The sequence below is a fragment of the Sus scrofa genome, chromosome 8 (genome assembly GCF_054392235.1).
Source record: "Sus scrofa isolate SSC_HxYL_T2T_F1_AM1 chromosome 8, Sscrofa_HxYL_maternal_Yorkshire_Landrace_v2.0, whole genome shotgun sequence".
Lineage (NCBI taxonomy): Eukaryota > Metazoa > Chordata > Mammalia > Artiodactyla > Suidae > Sus > Sus scrofa.
Window position 1 is genome coordinate 44,449,083 of NC_139390.1, and position 22,901 is coordinate 44,471,983.

At 39.3% G+C, this 22,901-nt stretch overlaps 1 non-coding gene across 1 annotated transcript; it reads right to left on the bottom strand.

Annotated features, from left to right (window-relative positions):
- Window positions 1–11,760: 11,760 nt before the first annotated feature.
- On the bottom strand, window positions 11,761–11,866 carry LOC146400457 (U6 spliceosomal RNA). Its single transcript, XR_014813907.1, has one exon. It is a non-coding gene; the product is annotated as a U6 spliceosomal RNA (small nuclear RNA).
- Between the last annotated feature and the right edge of the window lie 11,035 nt (window positions 11,867–22,901).

Sequence of the window (22,901 nt, forward strand, 5' to 3'; positions counted from 1 at the left end):
GTTTCTAAAGCTGAGGGGTTTTTTTTTTTTTTTTTTTTACTTTGTTTTTTAATTTAACCTTCCTTAGCAAGGACTAGAGGTTGAATTTGTTTATGAATTTGGAACATTGAAAATACTAACTCTTACACCTGCTTTTTCTTTGTGGGACTATATGTTTCCTGTTAAGTTATCAGTATGCGGTAAGCATATGTCTGACATTTCCCCCCCTTTCCTAAATATGGTTATCAATATTATCTCATTAACCCTTACTGCCCCCCTGTGGAGTAAGGCAATGCTCTCACTCTCTTTTTTTTTTTAAAATTGGGCTGACCAAATCTTAAAAATAAAGCAGTTTGTGCAAATGAAACAGTGAAACAGTGCTGGAATTGGAAATAGAATTCAAGACAACAGAACCTGAAACTGCTCAAGGTTGTGGTAGAAAATAAAGTTTGACTCAATCTACAGAGTGTCAAGAAAGATTATTTAAGACCACATTTTCTTTAGAGGATACCTATTGACATCGGTACATGAAAAAAAAAAAAAACCTCCTAAATAAATGTGTGAAAATTTATAATAATTATAAAGCACACATTTATTACTTCCAATATTATGGCAATCTTGCCTAATAGTTGCTGGTGTTCAGGTCAGGGAAGGGAAGATACATCTATTTCTTTTTATTTATTTATTTATTTATACTTTTTTTTTTTTTGTCTTTTGTTGTTGTTGTTGTTGTTGTTGCTATTTCTTGGGCCGCTCCCGCGGCATATGGAGGTTCCCAGGCTAGGGGTTGAATGGGAGCTGCAGCCACCGGCCTACGCCAGAGCCACAGCAACGCGGGATCCAAGCCGCGTCTGCAACCTACACCACAGCTCATGGCAACGCCGGATCGTTAACCCACTGAGCAAGGGCAGGGACCGAACCCTCAACCTCATGGTTCCTAGTCGGATTCGTTAACCACTGCGCCACGAGGGGAACTCCTACATCTATTTCTAAATCTATTCCGTTTCCTCTGGAACATAATACCTCTTGAAATACATTTGATAGTTCAATTACCAACCCTTGTTTCTGGCAATGATGTGCAATGTATTTGGCTTTGCCCCGATACTGCCTTTTGTCCTCTGACTGCAAATGTAAATTTCCTTCGTGCGAGTCAGTGATGGTTTTCCTGACCTTGTGATATGTCCTTTTTAGTTGTTTCACCATAGGAATTTGTATAAATTCAAGAGTTAATTTGAACAATGAATGTCACTTTTGAGTATGAATGTGGAGTTTTGGTAGTGTTAAAAGGACTGTTTTAAAGGGATGAGAGGATGCTATACGAAACTCTTTGAGGCCACGGTTTCTGTTGTTGTTTTTTCATTTTAAGGCTGCAGCTGGGGCATATGGAAGTTCTTGGGTTAGGGGTCGAATCAGAGCTGCAGCTGAAACCTATGCCATAGCCATGGCAGCGCCAGATCTGAGCCACATCTGTGAACTACAATGCAGCTTGTGGCAATGCTGGATCCTTAACCCATAGAGTGAGGCCGAGGATCGGACTATGTCAGGTTCTTAACCTGATGAGCCACAGCAGGAACTCCTGAGGCCACACTTTGGGTTTGAGTTATCTGACTCTGTATGAACCGCCTTGTTTCTGGTGTATCAAATCCCTCCCTGTGTCTGCTCTACCCTCTGAGCTTTTTTACATCCTTCTTTAGATGGAGGATGTTTAAAAGGAGAAATGTACTTGACATCATCCTGCTCCCATATTTGTGCCAGACCACTACCACACGTATTGCCATACCAAAGGAGCTGCATTTACAGTCAATATATGAAAACTAGCTTATTGTTTTTAAAATATGATATCTACTCAGTATGAACAAAATTCTAACATGACAGAAAAGTCAAAGAAGAAAGTAAAAGTATACACCCAAATTCCCAAAGAAGTGCCTGACAGTGTGGTGACACCTGCCATATGTTTCTCAATGCACATCTACACATTTGTAGACACATACAATCTTGCATAAATGAAATCACACTGTTCACACTGCTCTGAGGCACATTTCCTTCAGTCAGTCATTGGTCCCAGACATCCTTCCATACCCATCACTACAGAGCTAATTTCTTGTCTGATAGACTGCAGGATATCCCTTTGAGTCCATGTACCATAATTTACTTAATTATCTAGGCTGTTTCTGAATTTCTACTACTGTAAACAAAGCTGCAATGAGTATCCTTTGGTGATATCTCTTCTCATGTATTCATTTATTTTTTTGAATAAATTCTTACATATGAGGCTTTTGTCATTTTTATACATATTGCCAAACTATCCTCTAGAAATATTGTATAAACTTACATTCCCAGCAATAGGAAAGGAGAGTGTCCATTTCCTGAAACCATCTCCAATACCATCAACCTTTGAATACTAATAATGGAACTTCCCAGGCAAGGGGTCGAAGTGGAGCTGTAGCTGCCAGCCTACACCACAGCCACAGCAAGGCCATATCTGAGCTGTGTCTGCAACCTACATCGCAGCTCATGGCAATGCTGGATCCTTTAACCCACTGAGCGAGGCCAGGGATCAAACCTGTGTCCTCGTGGATACTAGTTGGGTTCATTACCACTGAGCCACGACAAGATCTCCTTAACTTTTAATATTTCTCAATTGGACTAGAAAGCGATAGTTCGTTGATAATTTATTTGGCTAGTTTTTTTTTTTTTTTTTTTTTTTGGCCACACCCACCACATGTGGAAGTTCCTGGGCCAGGGATCAAGCCTGTGCCACAGCAGTGACCCAAGCTGCTGCAGTAACAACACCAGATCCTTAACCTGCTGTACCACAATGGAAATCCTATTTGGTTAGTTTTGATCCTTCCTAATAATGTTAAAAATCTCATTGCTTTATTGGTCATTTGGATTTCTTCTTTTTGTTAATTTTCTTGCTCATTTATTTTTTCTTTTGTTTTGTCCCTCTTACACGTGCGTAATAGATTTTGCAATTTTGAAATGTTGCAAAACATTTTCCTAATTTTTCATCTATATTTCTCCCTTCTTTATACTATAAGTTATGATTTGATTTTTGTTTGGTTATTTGCAACACAGAACTTTAAAAAGTCAAAGTTATCAATCTTAGCCTTTTTGGTTCCTGGTTTTTCATGGCATAGTTTCAAAAGGGGCTGCCATATTCCAAAGTGAGAAATAGTTATCCATTTTTTGTTCTAATATTTCTAACATTCCATCTGTCACACTTAGAACTGTGATCCATCTGGAACATATTTACATGTAAAGAGTTGAAATCTTGATCTCTATTTTGTTTTTTGCAGATGACTGACCTGCTGTCCCAAATCCTGAATGGTCATCTTTTTCTTTTCTTTTCTTTTTTTTAACCACTTATTTGAAAGGCTAAACTTTATCATGTAAGTTAATATATATGGGTATATTTAGCATAGTGATTAAAGCATTGTTTTCGGAGTCAAACAAACCTCAATAAAGTCAGATCATTTTCTTTATTTAGCACTTATTGTTAAGGTTTATTTTTTCTTTTTTGGCCATGCATGTGGGACATTCCTTGGCCAGGAATTGAACCTGTGCCACAGCAGTAACCAGAGCCAAAGCATTGACAATGCCAGATCCTTAACCAGCTAAGCTGACAGGGAACTCCATGTTTTTTAAAAAATATACCTTACATTTTTGTTGCTATTGAACAATATATTTTCCCACTAGGTGTTTTTTAAAATATAAGCCAACTATTAAAAAGTAATAATAAAAATATAAGCCAACTATTAATTTTATATATGTAATTTAAAATAATCTACAAAAATGATAGTTTTGCTTCTTCTGTTCTAGCTCTTATTTGATTCCTTGGCTTGATATATAAACAATACCTCTATTTTATTCCTGATTTTAATGAATTAAAATATTCATCTACTTCTACTAAGCATTCATTAGAAATAGATGTTAAATTTTATTAAATGTATTTAATGCAGTCAAGATGATCTTACAGTTTCTCTTCTTTGACTTATTAATATATATACAGTGAATTATTTTAATAATTTTTTAAAAAGTTATATACCACATTTGTGCTTCTGAAATAAATCCCACTTGATCATGAAGTATAAGTCTTCTACTGTATTTCTGGATTCTGTTCAAGAAATGCAAGATTATTTTGGCATTTATAATTTGATTGTAAACAATGCATCTTAACAGTTCCATCATTTTGGGGGTCCTACTTCAAGTAAATTCAAAGTCAATTCATTTAAAATAATGTATGTGTTATAAAATGGAACTATTATCACATATGAATATACTCCTAGGAGTGAAGCAATATGAAGCTGCTTAAACAATAGTTATTACGTTAAAATTTTGAAGTCAAAGGTATATACCCAAAAGAATTTAAGCATATGGCCACACAAAAAAATGTGTACACTTTTTTTTTTCAACTGCTGTACCTGTGACATATGGAAGTTCCTAGGCTAGGGGTCAAATTGGAGCTGCAGCTGCAGGCCTATGTCACAGCCAGATCTGAGCTGCATCTGTGACCTACACTGCAGCTTACAGCAATGCTGGAAACTTAACCCACTGACTGAGGCTAGGGATTGAACCTATATCCTCATAGACACTGTATTGGGTTCTTAACCCACTGAGCCACAATGAGAACTCCTACACAAATATTCATAGCGTTATTCATAATAGCACCTCATAGCCCAAATGTATACCAATTGATGGCTGAATAAACAAAAGATGGTATATCCATACAATGGAATATTACTCAATAAAAAAAGGAATAAAGTACTGAAACATGCTACAAGATGGATGAAAATTTTAAAAACATTTTGGTACGTGAAAGAAGCCAGTTTGAGAAGGCTACATATTGCATGATTCCATTTATATGAAATGTCCAGAATTGGCAGCTCCTTAGAGCTGGAAGGTAGATTAGTGGTTGACAGGGGCTGGCAAGAGTGGGAGATGGGATGGAGTTCCAGTCGCAGCTCAGTAGTTAACGAATCTGTGGAACCATGAGGAACCATGAGGTTGTGGGTTCGATCCCTGGCCTCACTCAGTGGGTTAAGGATCCGGCGTTGCCATGAGCTGTGGTGTAGGCCACAGACTCGGCTTGGATCCTGTGTTGCTGTGGCTGTGGCGTAGGCTGGTGGCTACAGCTCCAATTCCAGCCCTAGCCTGGGAACCTCCACATGCCGTGGGTGTGGCCCTAGAAAAGACAGGGAAAAAAAAAAAAAAAAGTGGGAGATGGGGAGTGACTGCTAATAGGTGCAAGGTTTCTTTTTTAGGGTGATGAAAATGTTCTGAAATTAAATATTGGTGATAGTTGCATAAGCCTGAATATGCCAAATACCACCTACTTGTAAATTTCTTTTTCTTTTTAGGGCCACACTTGCAGTATATGGAAGTTCCCAGGCTAGGGGTTGAATCAGAGCTGCGGCTGCTAGCCTACTCCTGACTGTATGCTTTAAAAGACTAAATTTCATTATATGTGAATTACATTGCCAAAGAATTTCTTTCCCTTCTTGTTATGGCTGCAGTGCAGCATATGGAAGTTCTCAGGCTAGGGTCAAATTGGAGCTGCAACTGCAGGCCTATGCTACAGCCACAGCAACATCTGTGATCTACAATGCAGCTTGTGGCAACACCAGACCTTTAACCCACTGAGCGAGAACAGGGATTGAACTTGCATCCTCATGGAGACTACATTAAGTTCTTAACCTGCTGAGCCACAATGGGAACTCCCTAAAATTGTTGTTTTTAAAAAAAGAATTATATGAGGGGAAGTATTGAAATGAAACCACAGATGGGAAGCGATTGTTTACTCCATTTTCCCCCTCTTTCCGAAGGCTAGGCAGGAATCTTGAAGACCCCTGTTAAAAACTGAAGCTTTGAGGCAAGAGGAACGAAGAATACTCCAAATGTCTTGACTAACACAGACTGAGAAATGTATGAGGTTCTCAGCCACCAACCTTAGACCTGCACTATTGAACTACAGTTTAATTTTCCTGGATCTATAAAATTTTGCTAACATAGGGCTTTATATTTTAGAAGATATAAACTTAAAATACATTTGCCCAAATCCAGATGACTTTCGGAGTTTCTGTCGTGGCTCAGCAGTAACTAACCCGAGTAGTATCCACAAGGTCACTCAGTGGGTTAAGGATCCAGCATTGCCATGAGCTGTGGTGTAGGTTGCAGATGTGGCTCAGATCTGGAATTGCTGTGGCTGTGGTGTAGGCCAGCAGCTACAGCCCGGATTTGACCCCTAGCCTGGGAACTCCCATATGCTGCACATGTGGTCCTTAAAGTCCAAAAACAAACAAACAAACAAACAAACAAAGTTCCAGCTGACTTTCTGTGTCATACTGCTACTATGACACAGGTAAAGCAAATCTGCAGGGACTCGGACGGCAGATGGAGGAATGGGGAAGGGTCTGCAGAGGGTGAAAAGGAAGTTGTGGGCCGGGACAGGAGAATCAGATGTGTTTGTAGAGAATGATGTTTTGATCCATGAACATTTTCTCCAGTCTCCGTACCCTTCTTGGGAAGGCTATAGTCATGGGACCTCAGAACTGTCCTGAGGCATCTGGTCCTCCCCACCATCCTTGGAAGATGGTATCAACTCATAAGAGTCACCCGTCAAGACCCAAATTATCCTTCTGTTACTTATTATCCTTACTGTCCCTAAAGGGTCTGGGTGCTTTACACAATCAGCCAGCCAAAGTCTGGCCTAGGGAACTTTTAGGAAAATGTAATCAAGTCTGTATTTAATACTAACTCTGAATTTAGTGGGGTATATTAATGAACACTAACCTAATTTGGAAATTATAGTACTGTAGGGTGCTGTTGCACTGATTTCACCTCTCACGCAGAAAAATTCTACCTCTGTGTTTGCCCTCACATGCAATCAGTGTTGATTCAATCTTTCAGAAACTTGGATTTAATTTTTTAAATACTCTTTTAAAGGGTCGTATTACCCAATAGTTGTTAGGGCTGGGTACCTGCCTTGTGGGTCTGCTTTAAGAAACAGAAACACATGAAAAGTGTTTTTTTTTTTTTTTTTTTTTTTTTTACAAACAGTAAGTATACTATGCTACTAATATTCAACTACTAGTAGCAGTGCTTTAATAATAATTATGTCGGGCTCAACATGTCCTCATCCAGTAAAAACTAGGATGTATTATTTAAAGAAAAAAGAGAGGGAGGGTTCTGGTAATCAATTTAATAAAGGGTTGCTGGAGCATTTATTGTGATAACAAATCTCCTAGAAGGGAAAAATATTCTAAAATATGTCTTCAAGGATGAAGATGTCTGTACTGACCTATTACTACCTTCTTGCCAAGAGTTTCTCATAAAAGCATTATTTGTGTGACAGATTTGACAGCTGAAATATCATATCTCAATAGCTGGAAGTGGGTTCCCCGGAAGCTCTACCTGGAGGGTCAACGGGGAAGAGTAGGGCTGGGATTCAGGTTGGGTCAACCAACAGCATCAGCACCATTATCCCTCCCCTCACTGCTTCCAAATCCCACTGAACCAGTGAAGCTCAGTGATGGTGAGAGGCACAGAGATGTTTGGAGGCTCGTAGAAAGGGAAGAGTGCCTATTTCACAAATTACATAATAATCAGTTTTTATGTACAAAAACTTAATGGTTTGAAGAACAGAGTTAAGGGAATTCCTGCTGTGGTGCAATGAGAGCAATGGTGTCTCTGCAGTGCTGGAAGGCAGGTTTGATTCCTGGCCCAGAGCAGTGGGTTATGGGATCTAGTCCCTGGCATGGGAACTTTATATGCTGAAGGGTTGTGAAAAAAGAAAAAAGAAAGAAAGAAAAGCTTAACATTATTTTCAACAACAATGAAATATAAAATGCAAATATGCCTCTGGGGAAAATTTAATAAAATAGAAAACTTAAAAAAAAAACAAAGTTAGGGATTTACACTACCTGAATTCAAGACTTACTATAATGCTACATAATCAAAAGAGTATGGTATTGAAATAAGGCAACACATAGATATAGATTAATGGAACGGAATAGAAAGCCTAGAAATAGACACACACAGCTATGATCAAGTGATGTCAACAAAGATGCCAAGGCCAATTAATGGAGAAAGGATTGTCTTTTCAACAAACATTAATGGAACTGGATTTCTGTATGAGAAAAAAATGAACTATATACACATAGACAAATATTAATTTGAATTAATGTAAATGCTAAAACTTCTGGAAGAAAACAGGAGAAAATCTTAGTGATCTTGGGTTAAACAAGGTCAAAGCACAAACCACAAAAGAAAAAAATTTATAAATTGGACTTCATAACTGAAAACTTTTGATCATTAAAAAAACACAGTTAAGGGAGTTCCCGTTGTGGCCCACCAGAAACTAATTCGACTAGTATCCATGAGGATGCAGGTTTGATCCCTGGCCCTGCTCAGTGAGTTAAGGATCTGGCATTGCCATGAGCTGTGGTTTAGGTCGGCAGACATGGCTCAGATCCCACATTGCTGTGGTTCTGGTATAGGCCGGCAGCTGCAGCTCTGATTCAACCCCTAGCCTAGGAACCTTCATAAACCTCAGGTGTGGCCCTAAAAAGCAAACAAAAACAAAACCAAAAAAACACCAATGACAACAAACACCACACAGTTAAGAAAATTAAAAAGCAAGACACTGACATTCTGGGTTTCCTGTCTTGCTGGTGGTCTGAGAACAGGGATGAGAAGAGGTTGTAGGACTAGAGAAGCTCTCACTTGTACACGGTGGCTGGGAGGGAGATTTGCACAAGTCCTAAAGAGCCATCTAAAAGTACCTGGTTAACCTAAGTACATTTATAATTGGTGGCCCAATCTTCAAATCAGAAAACAACTCAGTCTGGTAGATTCCATTTTCTTTATTTTACAAAAAAGAAACAACCACTTTGCACCCATTATGATGGGCATTATGTTTTTTTCAAAAGAGGGAAAATAAGTGTTGGTGAGGATGCGGAGAAAATGGAAATCTTGTGCCTTGCTGGTGAGAAGGTAAAATGTTATCACCGTGATGGCAAACAGTTTGGCAGTTCCTTAAAAAGTTAAATGTAGAAATATGTTATGACTCAGCAATTCCACTCCTAGGTGTGTCTACAAAAGAATTGAAAACAGGAACTCAAACGTATACTTGTATGTGAATGTTCATGGTAGTGTTTATCACAATATGTGAAAGATAGAAATAGCTCAATGTCCATGTGGATGGATAAACAAGATGTGGTAATATGTGCGATGGAATATTCCTCATCTGTAAGGAGAAATGAAATTCTGATACACACTACAACAAGGATGAAATTTGGAAAAAAATATGCAAAATGAAGTAAGCCAGACACAGAAGGACAACTGTTTTATAATTTTACTTATATAAGTTTCCTAGAATAGGCAAATTCACAGAGACAGATAGTAGAATAGAAGTTACCAGGGGCTGGGGGCCAAAGAAGATGGGCCATAACAGAGCTTCTGTTTGGGATAATGAAAAAGTTCTGGAAATGGATGGCCATCATGGTGGTTAGGGTTAGGGTTAGGGTACATCATTGTAAATGTACTTAATATCACAGAATTATATACTTTAAAATGATTAAAATGGTAAATTTGATGTTATATCTATTTTCAAACAATTAAAAAAGAAACCAAGACTGGTAGCCGCAGCTTCAATTTGACCCGTGGCCTGGAAACTTCCACATGCCGCAGGTGCAGCCATAAAAAGAAAAAAAAAAATCAAGAGACAGAGACACACAGAGAGACAAGAGACACAGAGAGAGAACAGGAGGTTCAGAAGCCTCAGGTGACTTGCCTGATGCTGCCGCATCAACAGAGGCCAGAGAGGGAATTCCAGTTCCCTCCAACTTTGGTCCTCTCACCATGAGAGGTGGAACAAGGTAGGAGGCATGTTCTGCCTCAGCTGGGAAGTTAAGCATCCTCCACTCAGACTTTTCAAGAGTCCGCACATGTCCTCGAATGACCTCAAAGGGCCACAAGTAAGGATTTGGGGGTTATAAACAAATTTTAGCAAGTAGGGAATTCACAGATATGGAATCTGCAAATTACGAGGATTGAATGCATTTACAAAACTGTGTTTTTAAGCTTGTGAGGCTTTGGAAGTGCCCTCCCAAGGAGAGGTACTGGTGTGGGTGAGGTGCACGGTCCTCTGCTGGCTTTTTCTGGATGGACATTGTTCAGCACACCCACATATCAAGCTGTTTATACTCTTTCACGCATGTAAGAATCACCTGGGGAGCATGTGAAAATGCAGATCCTGGGCCTCAGCTGAGGCTCAGGTGATCTGGGATTAAGCCTGGGAATCTTCATTTTTAGAAAAGGCACAGATGATCCTGACATTTTGAAAAGAAAATATGTAGAAATTCTAAATCTGAGCCTGTCTCTTGTTGATGCAATGTGGCCAAAACCCACCAGTAATACACCCGTATTCACACAAATTTGGGTTTATTAGCTGACATCATGGCAACCATAGAGACCACATAGCATGGAGGACCTATGGGGTCTCTCATCAAGAAAGTTGGAAGGGAGTTCTCGTCATGGCTAGTGGTAACGAATCCAACTAGTATCCATGAGGAGGCAGGTTTGATCCCTGGTCTTGCTTAGTGGGTTAAGGATCCGGTGTTGCCGTGAGATGTGGTGTAGATCGCAGATGCAGTTCAGATCCTGCGTTGCTGTCACTGTAGTGTAGGCTGGCAGCTACAGCTCTGATTTGACCCCTAGCCTGGGAACTTTCATATGCCTTGGGTGTGGCCCTAAAAAGCAAAAAGAAAATAAAAAAAGAAAAGAAAAGAAAGAAAGATTTGGAAGGGACTTTCTATGGGAATTTGGCTTGTTACATGTTTTGGGGAGATGGCTCAAAAAAGCAGGCATTTGCCATGGATTGGGTGCTGTCAGGAATCAGTGTTGTCTAGAAGGCAGGAGAAATGAAGAGGGGCTTTACTCTGCTGGGAGAAGGGGCAGACACTTGACCATTTTTATGATTTCCATGACCTTTCGTGCTCTCAAGCTCAGTGATACATTGGTCTTGCTTCTGTCTCCTTCCGTCCCTGACACATAGTGACCTCACCAGTATTGATGGCCTGGGAGCCTAGCCTGTGCTCAATGGAACAGCAGAGCCAGTGGCACCGGCCATCAGCCCCAACCAAGGTGGTTGGTAGGATCAGGCCCAAACCAGCTGTGAAGTGTTGCTTTTTGCCTTTCTCACTTGTGGATGTCCTGTTTTTGTCCTTTCCCCTCCTTCTTCCACGGCCCTTTCACGTTCCTTTGTCTTATTTTTGCTGATGTCTTACCGGACCCAAATCTATCACTGCAGACACTGGAGGAACTGCCATGTTCATCATCCCTTTTACCATTAGCTTGTCTAATATACTCATAAAGTTGTCCATGTTCAAATGGATACCAGCTCCTGTATTTCTAATATGTAAATAGTTGTTAGAGAAAAATGCTCCCCAAATACCCACAAGAAAATAAAAGTAATGTGATTCTTTTTTTATGTACTTATTTTTTAAATTACAGTTTATTTACAATGTGTCAATTTCTGCTGTACAGCAAAGTGACCCAGTCATACATATACGCATTATTTTTCTCATATTCCATCATGTTCTGTCCCAAGAGATTGGACATAGTTCCCTGTGCTGTATAGAAGGAACTCATTGCTTATCCATTTTTAAATGTAATGGTTTGCATCTACCAACCCCAAACTCTCCTTCTTCCCTCTTCCCTTTGGCAACCACAAGTCTTCTCTCTATGGCTATGAGTCTGTTTCTGTTTTGTAGATAGGTTAAAAATATGGAATGCTCCATGAATTTGCGTGTCATCCTTGAGCAGGGGCCATGCTAATCTTTTCCTTATGTTCCAATTTTAATAAATGTGCTGCCAGAATGAGCACTAATGTGCTTCTTTAAGTTGTTATCTCAAGGAAAGATATTTCATCTTTCATATGTTTCTTGGCATATCATAAACGTTAAGCAAGTATTAAATGGGGTATGATGGTTTTCTTGGGAGACAAAGAAGAAGCAGTGACATTAAATGGAGTCTGAGGTCTTTAATCTCATTTTAAACCCTTCAAAAAACTCTAGCCACCTCTAACAAACAGCTTTAAATATGTTGGAGTAAAAAGACGTGGATTTAATGATCACAAGGTCATTAAGGAAACCAAAACAGGAGCTCCTGTTATGGCACAGTGGTAGCGAACCTGACTAGTATCTGTGAGGATGTGGGTTTGATCCCTGGCCCCGCTCAGTGGGTTAAGGACCCAGAGTTTCTGTGAGCTGTGGTGTAGGTCACAGACACAGCTCGGATCCCACGTTGCTGTGGCTGTGGCTGGAAGCTGTAACTCCAATTCAAACCCTAGCCTGGGAACTTCCATATGCCACAAGTGTGGCCCTAAAAAAAAGAAAGAAAGAAAGAAACTAAGAGAAATATAAAATGTGTGTACACCTGAAGCATATGATGTTATAAATCAATGTTATTTCAGTTTTTAAAAAAATAGTAAAATCTCTGCTGTGTTTACACGGTGAATAGCAACCAAGAATAATACAAAAGGGAAAAGTACCTTAATTAGAAGAAGAATGAAAAAGTGCCTCAATTACATGTCTGTAGTCTTGAAATTTATATATACATAGATAGCTTATGGATGTTTATGAAACTAAACCAGTTTTTCTGCAAGACACACATCCGCAAAGCTTTTTGAGAGCAGACATGTTACAAAATAGCATAATCACAAGAATGGCATTTAGGTGTTCTCTTTCAGAGTTAACAAACTACAATTTTCCTTAGTCTGTTCATGTGTTTAATTGCCTTCTGTTATTATTTTTTATGCAAGAAATCCAGCCAGAGATCAGTGAATTGGAGCAATGATGTTTGGCTTGTACTCCTTGAATGAGAACAGAAACTACTAATTGAAATGAAGTTGACCTTCACCTGTGCTTTCAGAAATCTGCCTCAGACCACCTACACAGGCAGGATGGAGGCTTAGAACATTGTGCAGGTAAATCAAGCCCCTGAAAATAACTGGGAGGAAAAAAGTATTTCTAAAATAAAATATGGTTACTGATTTACACTGATTGATTTTCTTTTATTTATTTATTTATTTTTTGCTATTTCTTGGGCCGCTCCCGCGGCATATGGAGGTTCCCAGGCTAGGGGTCTAATCGGAGCTGTAGCCACCAGCCTACGCCAGAGCCACAGCAACGTGGGATCCGAGCCACGTCTGCAATCTACACCACAGCTCACGGCAACGCCGGATCGTTAACCCACTGAGCAAGGGCAGGGACCGAACCCGAAACCTCATGGTTCCTAGTTGGATTCGCTAACCACTGCGCCACGGTGGGAACTCCGATTTTCTTTTATTTTTTTAATGTTAAGGCTGATTTTATTCAAGACGGTCATGATAGGTATAGGTACTGTTACTGAATCAAGCTTGGGTCCACTTGTCCACATGCAGTAAAGCCAACCTATTGACACTGGTTAAGGTGAAGGAAAGTGCAGTATTTATTTTTATTTTTTATTTTTACTTTTTCTTAGGGCTGCACCTGAAGCATGTGTTAAGTTCCCTGGCTAGGGGTCAAATCAGCACTGCAGCTGCCTGCCTATGCCATAGCCACAGCAACACTAGGTCTGAGCGGCATTTGTGACCTATGCCAAAGCTTGTGGCAATGCCAGATCCTTAACCCACTGAGAGAGGCCAGGGATTGAACAGTCATCCTCATGGATACTAGTCAGGTTCTCAACCCACTGAGCCACAATGGCAACTCTGAAAGTGCAGTATTTATTGCAGGCACCAAACAAGGAATCCAAGGCAGTTAATGCTTGAAAGACCCAAACTCCCTGAAGGCTTTCAGGGAAAGGTTTTTAAATACAGGGTGAGGGGTGGGGGTAGTGGGGTGTGTGATCAACTCATGGACATCCTTCTGACCGGTTTGTGGTTAAGGTAACCAGGAGTCAACATCATCAACATTCTGGTTCCAACAGGTCTGTGGTCTACAGGCTTGTGAGCAGCATACAGTTAACTTCTTCCACCTGGTGGAGGTTTCAGTTATCTGCAAAATAACTCAGAGGACATGGCTCAGAATATTACCTATAGTCCTTGAGGAGGAACTAAAGGACCTTGACTTCATTTAATGGCTAAAGTGTTATTTTTGTCTTGCTTGACTATTTTCCTTTCTCTGCATTTTCTCACTTCTCTGATTAAAGGTATTCTTTCACTAAAATTTTCCTACAGTCAGAAAGCAGGTAGAGGACATAGTAGGGGGAGGGGTCTGTTCGGGGAATGCCCCCTAGGGATTACTCAGTTACAAAACAACTGCAATGGGATTTCACAGTGAGGGAGAAAGATGGGAACTCAACTCAAAATACAGTGTGGACAAATGGGACTTTGTTGCCAAGGAGTTGGGGAAATGGTGTCATACACTGATTGATTTTAAATGTGCATTTTATCAACCAACTGTCCATAAAAAATTACTTTTCTTAGGTATATATTTTTTGTGTGATAATGTGTACGATACTAATTATAAAAATGAAAAGAGGGAGTTCCCGTCATGGTGAAGCATAAATAAATCTGACTAGGAACCATGAGATTGTGGGTTCGATCCCTAGCCTTGCTCAGTGGGTTAAGGATCTGGCGTTGCCGTGAGCTATGGTGTAGGTTGAAGACGAGGCTTGGATCTGGCATTACTGTGACTGTGGTGTAGGCTGGCAGCTACAGCTCCAATTAGACCCCTAGCCTGGGAACCTCCATATGCCTCGGGCACGGCCCTAAAAAGACAAAAGACAAAAGAAAAGAAAAGAAAAGAAAAGAAAAGAAAAGAAAAGAAAAGAAAAGAAAAGAATGGTTAGAATCATGGGGAAAAGAATAAATCAAGATGAACCCAGTCTTAATACTTGGAGAATCATTGTCACATTCCACACATTACATGGAATGGAGGTGGTGACATACTCGGCCAGACTTCAAAATGAACATTTTCGTGTTTCTGATTTTTATCATGTTCACATGTTCAGGATTAGATCTTTTCTTTTCTTTCTTTCTTTGGATTTTAACTCTGGCAGTTACGAAGTACTAGCAACTTCCCCTCCTCCTCTCCACACAAAGGCCCCTGTTGTCGGCTCACTGGGCCCCTGTTGTCGGCTCCCAGACTAGCTCATGGGAGGCTTCAGGAATGTGGTTCTAGGTGGGCTTAGAAAGCTCAGAGTGCATTTTTGTTTTCTCACTGTTTTTTTCCTCAGTAAAGTACATTTATTTCTAAAATACTACTTAATATTGTCACCAAAGGTGGGGTCTGGCAGCTTGCCGCTCTAAAGCCAATAAAGAGGCAAGATTGGTGGAAGGAAAGTTCGCCTTATTTCGGATGCCACGACCAAGGGAGAGGGCAGACTCCTGCCCAAATGTCCAAAGGCCAGTTTCCACCCCTACCCTGACAATCAGTGGGCAAGAACATTTATAGGAGGAGGGAGGGGGCCACATCAGAAATAGCACAATCAGCTCTGACAGTCATCTTGAAATTGGTTATTGGTTAATAGGTGGTTTGACCAGCATCATCTTGATTGTTTTAAGTACAGTTAGTCTTCAATTCCAGGGTCAGTTTGTTCCCATTTCTCTGAGGCCATTTCTCAGAATTGTGGCTGATTATGTCATGGCTACAGTCTGGTCATCATGCAATTAACTTCTTCCACCTGGTGAGGGTTTTAGCATCTATAAAATAGATCACAGGATATGGCTCAGAATATTATCTATAGCCCTTGAGAAGGAATTAAAGGTCCTTGATTTTGCTTAATAACCAAACTATTATTATTTGGTCTCATTTGACTGTTTTCCTTTGCTTCTGCATTTTCTCACCTTTCCGATTAAATCTATTCTTTGATTAAAGTTTTTGTACAGACAAAAGGCAGGTGGAAGACTTGAGGAGGGGGAAGGACCATAGGGTTCTGCTCCATCTTGGTGTGTTTTACTATCAGTTTTACTCCTATCAGTTAACTTGTTCTACCGCCAATTCCGAAATTTATTTATTTGACATAATTGCTAAATTTTCTCTCTTTGTAGAAAAGGATGAACATTTTGGATTTTATTTTGGATTTACATTATATTTCAATATAGTTTTTCTCCTTATTTTTATTTCAGTTTACTTTTCTATTCTCTAGTACATTTGCTCAGTTTAATAATGTCTTAGTTTTCTGACCAGGAACTACCTTGAGTTCGGTGTTATTAGAGCTAGGGTCAATCTTTGACTTATCTATAATATAATTTAAACTAATACATATGTATATATATGTTTATACACACACATACACACATATATATATACTGTGTCTTAGCTAATTTCCTCTTTGGCTCCATCCATTTAGCATTGTCCCTCTTTCTATAGCATATTCTCACATTTTACATACATTCTTATACATTTTTATCCCTTTAGGAAAAGAAACTCAGGTGTCCCCTGATGACTCGGCAGGTTAAGGATCCAGTGTTGGCATTATAGTGGCTCTGATTACTGCTGTGGTGTGGGTTCAAACACTGACCTGGGAACTTCCACATTCCATGGGTGCTGCCAAAAAAAAAAAAAAAAAAAAAAAAGGAAAGAAGCTCACATCTGTAGTTTTAACCTAGAAGTTTAAAAAACTCACATTTTTTGGATTGTTCAATTTTCAATATTTTTTGTAGACAATATTGGAAATATGACTGTATTGCCATGACCTGTGGCATGCTGTGTTTTACCTTAATCTTTTGACCTATCAACAGAGATTCAAGGTTCTTCTACTAATCTTAGCTTATGGAATTAGTATTCTGCCCTAAAACTGGCTTAAAGTAGATGAATACGCTAATAGTAGCATGTATATAAAGAAAAAATCAGAAGGCTACAGAAGGTCTTTAAAAGAAAAAACTTGGGGAGTTGCCATCGTGGCTCAGTGGTTAACAAATCCAACTAGGAACCATGAGGTTTCGAGTTCGATCCCTGGCCTTGCTCAGGGATCCAGCATTGCCATGAGCTGTGGTGTAGGCTGCAGATGTGGCTCAGATCCCGTGTTGCTGTGGCTCTGGCATAGGCCAGAGCTACGGCTCCGATTGGACCCCTAGCCTGGGAACCTCCATATGCTGTGGGAGCGGCCCAAGAAATGGCAAAAAAAAAAAAAAAGAAAAAAGAAATAACTTGGGGAACCAATAATTTGCTTATATGATGTTAGTATCTGCAAGTAGGTATCTATTGATCATAGCTGCTCATCATACTGGCTGCCTTTGTTAAATTTATGTTCTTGTTCCTGAGGAAGGTTCTTCTGGACCTGCATATGTTGGAAGCAATTCTAGAATGCCTGGGCCAATGATCAAAAAATAAATTGAAATGATTGTAGGAATTCAGAATCCTAGGGAACAACATGGTAATTAGGATGCATGGTAACTGACAGTGCTTGTTGCTTCCCTCTCTGCTGCTGGCCTCCTTCCCCACCTAACAGCGAGGGCATCTGGAAGTGTCTTTGCATTTTGAAAGAAAAAGTTCTAGGTTCAACTTGACTTTTCCTGCTTCAAGACAGAGGATCAGATATTTTAAAAAGCTATGGTTCTTTCTAAAAGAGAACAAGGAGTTCCTGTGGTGGCTCAGCCTTGATGAAACCAGCTAGTATCCATGAGGATGCAGATTTGATTCCTGGCCTCTCTCAGTGGGTTAAGGATCAGGTGTTGCCATGAGCTGTGGTGTAGGTGGAAGATGAGGCTCAGATCTGGCATTGCTGTGGCTGTGGTGTAGGCCTGCAGCTGTGGCTCTGATTCGACCCCTAGCCTGGGAATTTCCATGTTGTGGGTGCAGCCCTAAAAAACAATAGATAGATAGATAGATAAAGAAATAAAGAAATAAATAAAATAAAAGAGAATGACAGTAGAGAAAAAAGAAAAAACAGGAGTTCCCTAGTGGCTCAGCAGGTGAAGGATCTGGTATTGTCACTGCTGTGGCTTAAGTCTATGCTGTTGTGTGGGCTGGATCCCTGGCCAGGGAACTTCCATATGCCACAAGCGCAGTTAAAAAAAAAAAAAAAATAGGACACTGGAACTATTTAATGCACTGTTTAACATGACTGCCAGAAGGAGGTGGGGTGACAGAGAAGACACTTCTCTAGTTACTGTGCTAACAGCAATCATCTAAAAAGAACAGATGATGAGTTCATGTTAATGGTTTCAATTTATCTCCACTTAAAGTCCCTTTTGTCTTCTGTTAAAGGAGGTTATTTTTCAACTTTATATAATAGAATTATTCTGTTTTACATTCACTTTAAGATGCCCTACTATTCATACCAAACCATGTGTCTTAATTATTGTGTTGTTCTCTAAAGTGTCAGATTCTTAGAATTCTTCTAATTATTGTTGTTTTTGTATTTATTTATTTATTTATTGGTCTTTTTACCTTTTCTAGGGCCGCTTCCTGTGGCATATGGAGGTTCCCAGGCTAGGGATCTAATTGGAGCTGTAGCCACCGGCCTACACCGGTGGGATCCGAGCTGCGTCTGCGACCTACACCACAGCTCATGGCAACGCCGGATCCTTAATCCACTGAGCAAGGCCAGGGATTGAACCCACAACCTCATGGTTCCTAGTCAGATTCGTTAACCACTGCGCCACAATGGGAACTCCTTATTTATGTTTTTAAAGTTTTATTGAGATATAGTTAATTTGCAGGGCTGTGATAATTTCTGCTGTACAACAAAGTGACCCAGTCATACACATATACTTATCCATGTGTCTTAATTTTTGTGTTGTCCCCTAAAATATCAAATTCTTAGAATTCTTCTAAATTTTGGAGAGGGGGATCATCAACCCAGGTATACTGGAATTGTTGCCAACACATGCAAGTCCACAGAGCTCTCTCTGCCTATTATCAGCACCATCAGAAATGCCCACTATCCTAGAAACATAAAGGACCTCCCTCCCCTATCTCAGGAACACAGCCACACATCCAACCTAGCCCAGTGGGTAGAACAGACACTTAACTGAAGATGATGATAACCGATACCCAATGGGCAAATCATTGGTCCTCTAAGTTTTGTTGTTAACAGTACTTCTCTAGACTTCTCCTTTTGAGCAGATTTTTCCCTTGTTTTTTTTCCTCATAGTTGAGCCATTTTTCGTCTGCATATTTGCTTATTTTAAGGCTGTCTTAGGGCTGAATTCAGGTGTTAGAAGTTCTCAAATACCATTATCTCGGTGTTGCACAATGCCCATGATCCAAACAAGGCAAAAGAATCTGATAGCCTGAAAATAAAATTAAATTACAGATGGAATCATTGGGAAAGCATATTAAATGGAATAAAAAGAATTCTCTCCTTAGAATTTACGTTTGAGTTCCCGTTGTGGCTCAACGATAACAAACCCAACTAGTATCCAAGAGGATGCAGGTTCAATCCCTGGCCTCGCTCAGTGGGTTAAGGATCTGGCATTGCCATGAGCGGTGGTTTGGGTCAAAGACTCGGCTCAGATCTGGCATTTCTGTATCTGTGGTGTAGGCTGGCAGCTTCACCTCTGATTTCATGTCTAGCCTGGGAAATTCCATTTCCCTTGGGTGCAGCCCCAAAAAGACAAAAAAAAAAAAAAAAAAAAAAAAAGGAATGTTTTCTTTGAACAACTTCTGTTTTATTTATCGTTGACTCTGATGAACTCCCTAAGAACAATTTCATGAAGGACAAAAGCTCAAATGAATCACATTATTTCATGTTCAAAGAACTTTTAGCTATTCTGCTAATAACATGATTTCACCTACATGTGGAATCTAAAAAGAAAAACAAAACCAAACCCCTGAAATCTCATAGATTCAGAGAACAGACTGGAGGACTGGTGGTTGCCAGATATGTGGGGGGTGAGAGGTGGGCAAGATGGGTGAAAATGGTCCAAGGGTACCAATTTCCAATTATAAAATAAGTAATGAGGCTTTAATGTACAATGTGGTGACTATAGTTAAGAATAGTCATATTTAACATTTGCATGCATATTTGACAGTTGCTAAGAGTAATTTTTTAAAAATTGAAGTATAGTTGATTTTCATTGTTGCGTTAGTTTCAGGTGTACCGAAGTATATATATACACATACATATATATACAATTTTCCATTGTAGACTATTCCAGATTATTGAATATAGTTCCCCTGCTGTAAGAGTATTTCTTTAAAAGTTTTTTTTTGTTTTTTTTGTTTGTTCGTTTTTTTCTTTTTAGTGCCATACTCATGGCACACGGAGGTCTGTCCCAGGCTAGGGGTCGAATCAGAGCTACAGCTGCCAGCCTACACCACAGCCAGAGCAACAGGGGATCCGAGCTGCGTCTGCAACCTACACCACAGCTCATGGCAACGCAGGATACTTAACCCACTGAGCAAGGCCAGGGATCAAACCCGCAACCTCATGGTTACCAGTCGGATTCATTTCTGCCGCGCCACAACAGGAATTCCTGAAAAGTCTTCATCACAAGAAAAAACATTTTTTATAACTCTGTAGTGTAATGTAACTATCATGTTAACTGCATTTATTGTAGTGATCATTTCAGGATATATACAAATATGGAATCATTAAACTGTACATTAAACTAATATAATGTTACATATCTATTATGCCTCATTAAAAAGAAAAAAAGAAGACCACCTTTGAGTTCCCTGGTAGCCTAGCAGTTAAGGATCCAGCTTTTCACTGCTGTGGTTTAGGTTACTGCTGTGGCACAGGTTTAAGCCCTACTTTGGAACTTCCACATGCCATGGACATGCCCCCCTCATGGGGGGAACCCAGATTTGAATGTTTAATAAAATTAACTAAATTTTTAAAAAATTAAAATTTCAGATTTAATTAAATAACAGATTTAAAATGTGGATAGTATAGATAATTTGAATTTTTGTAATATAAATAGATTATTTCTTTTTTTTCTTTTTATGACCGCACCTATGGCATATAGAAATTCCCAGGCTGAGGATCGAATCAGAGCTGCAGCTGCCAGCCTATGCCACAGCAACACTGGATCCGAGATCTACCCTTCTGCTTACAGTGATGCCAGATCCTTAATCCACTGAGTGAGGCCAGAGATTGAACCTGTATCCTCATGGATACTATGTCAGGTTCTTAACCCAGTGAGTCACAATAGGAACTCCAGATTATTTCAATTATTTTAGAGACAAGAAACTTAAAAAAAAATAAGACGCTAAGTACTGTGTGGATCTAGAGACTTCTTAAAGAGATTGTGACAATCATGACATAACATAGTGGTTTATGTCATTAAATTAAAATATTTTTCTTTTCTTTGATAAAATTAATTCATGATCTGCAATCATGTTGTAGAGTTTGATGTGACATGAAAAATTCATGGTTTGTTTCCAATTTAAATACTGCTTGAAGCATCTTTTTTTTTTTTTTTGGAAAATGCCAGTTATTACTGCATTAGCAAAGTGTATTTTGTAAAATTGAAAATATTAAAGCAAAAAAGCTTTGAGAACAAACATCTAAAAAAACTTGTTAAGGAGTTCCCATTGTGGCCCAGAGGTAATGAATACAACTATATCCATAAGATGTGGGTTTGATCTCTTGGCCTCCATCAGTGGGTTAAGGATCTGGCATTGCTATGAACTGTGACATAGGCCTGCAGCTGCAGCTCCAATTCGACCCCTGGCCTGGAAATTTCCATATGCCATGGGTGAGGCCCTAAAAAGACAAAAACAAAACAAAACAAAACAAAACAAAACTTGTTAAAGAGTTCCTTGGTGGCTTAGGTTGGATTCTTGGCCCAGGAACTTCTGCATGCCATGGGCAATCAAAAAAAGAAAAGAAAAGAAAAAAAGAAGACTTGTTCAAATGATGTTACTGTTGGTAGAAGGTATATTTTGTGAATGTCTTACAACAGCATAATTTTCCCTGAAATTAGGGCAAGAGAAAAAATATAAAACAGGAGTTCCCATCGTGGCTCAGTGGTTAACGAATCCAACTACAAACCATGAGGTTGCAGGTTTGATCTCACGTTGCTGTGTCTGTGGCATAGGCCAGCAAAACTCCGATTGGATCCCTAGCCTGGGAACCTACATATGCTGTGGGTGTGGCCCTAAAAGGACAATAGACTATATATGTATATAACATAAAATAATTAATGGATTATATAAGACTTTTTTATTACTCATACAAGCCCATAAACAGAACACCAAAAAATGTGCAACAACAATTGTATACAGTTACATTTACTTGCATATATTTAAAATGTGGCACTTGATAAGATTTGCCTATCACTGTAATCATACTAATAGTCATCTTCTATATCCCCAAATTCTTCCTCATGTTTGTGTGTGATCTCTTCCTTCTGTTCCTCTCCTTTTATCATCAGGAAACCACTGATCTTTCTGTCACTATAGGTGAATTTGTATATTCTAGAATTTTATATAAATAAAATCATACTGTATACATTGTCTTTGGTCTGGCTTCTTTTGTTCAGAATAATACTGAACCAATAGTTCATTCTTTTTATTTCCAAGTAGTATTCTACTGAATAGCTATAACACTATTTGATTATTCATTCACCTATTGATAAACATTTGGGCCCCAAAACATCCCTCCATGGGGAATAAGAGTTGATTTTTTATTCATCTCCTTTCTTATTAGCAATGACTTCATAGATCAGTTAAACTCCTTTATTAGCTTGGAAATGGAATATAGACTAGCCTTAGACTACACTGAGAAAAGCTCATCAAGCCCCAATAAAATTTGTGCAAAGATAGCAACATAATTCACATACACATACAAAAAGTATACAGATAGCCCTTCAACAAATTTTAAATTTCATTTACCATGTATTCTTTGTAAGTATGTATGCTTAACCTGAAACAAACCTTTAGCAGTTGTTTTCAGTTTACCGTTTCTATGGACTAAATGTGTGCCCCCAGAATTCTTATGTTGAAGCCATAATCCTCAATGTGGTGATATGTGAAGGTGGA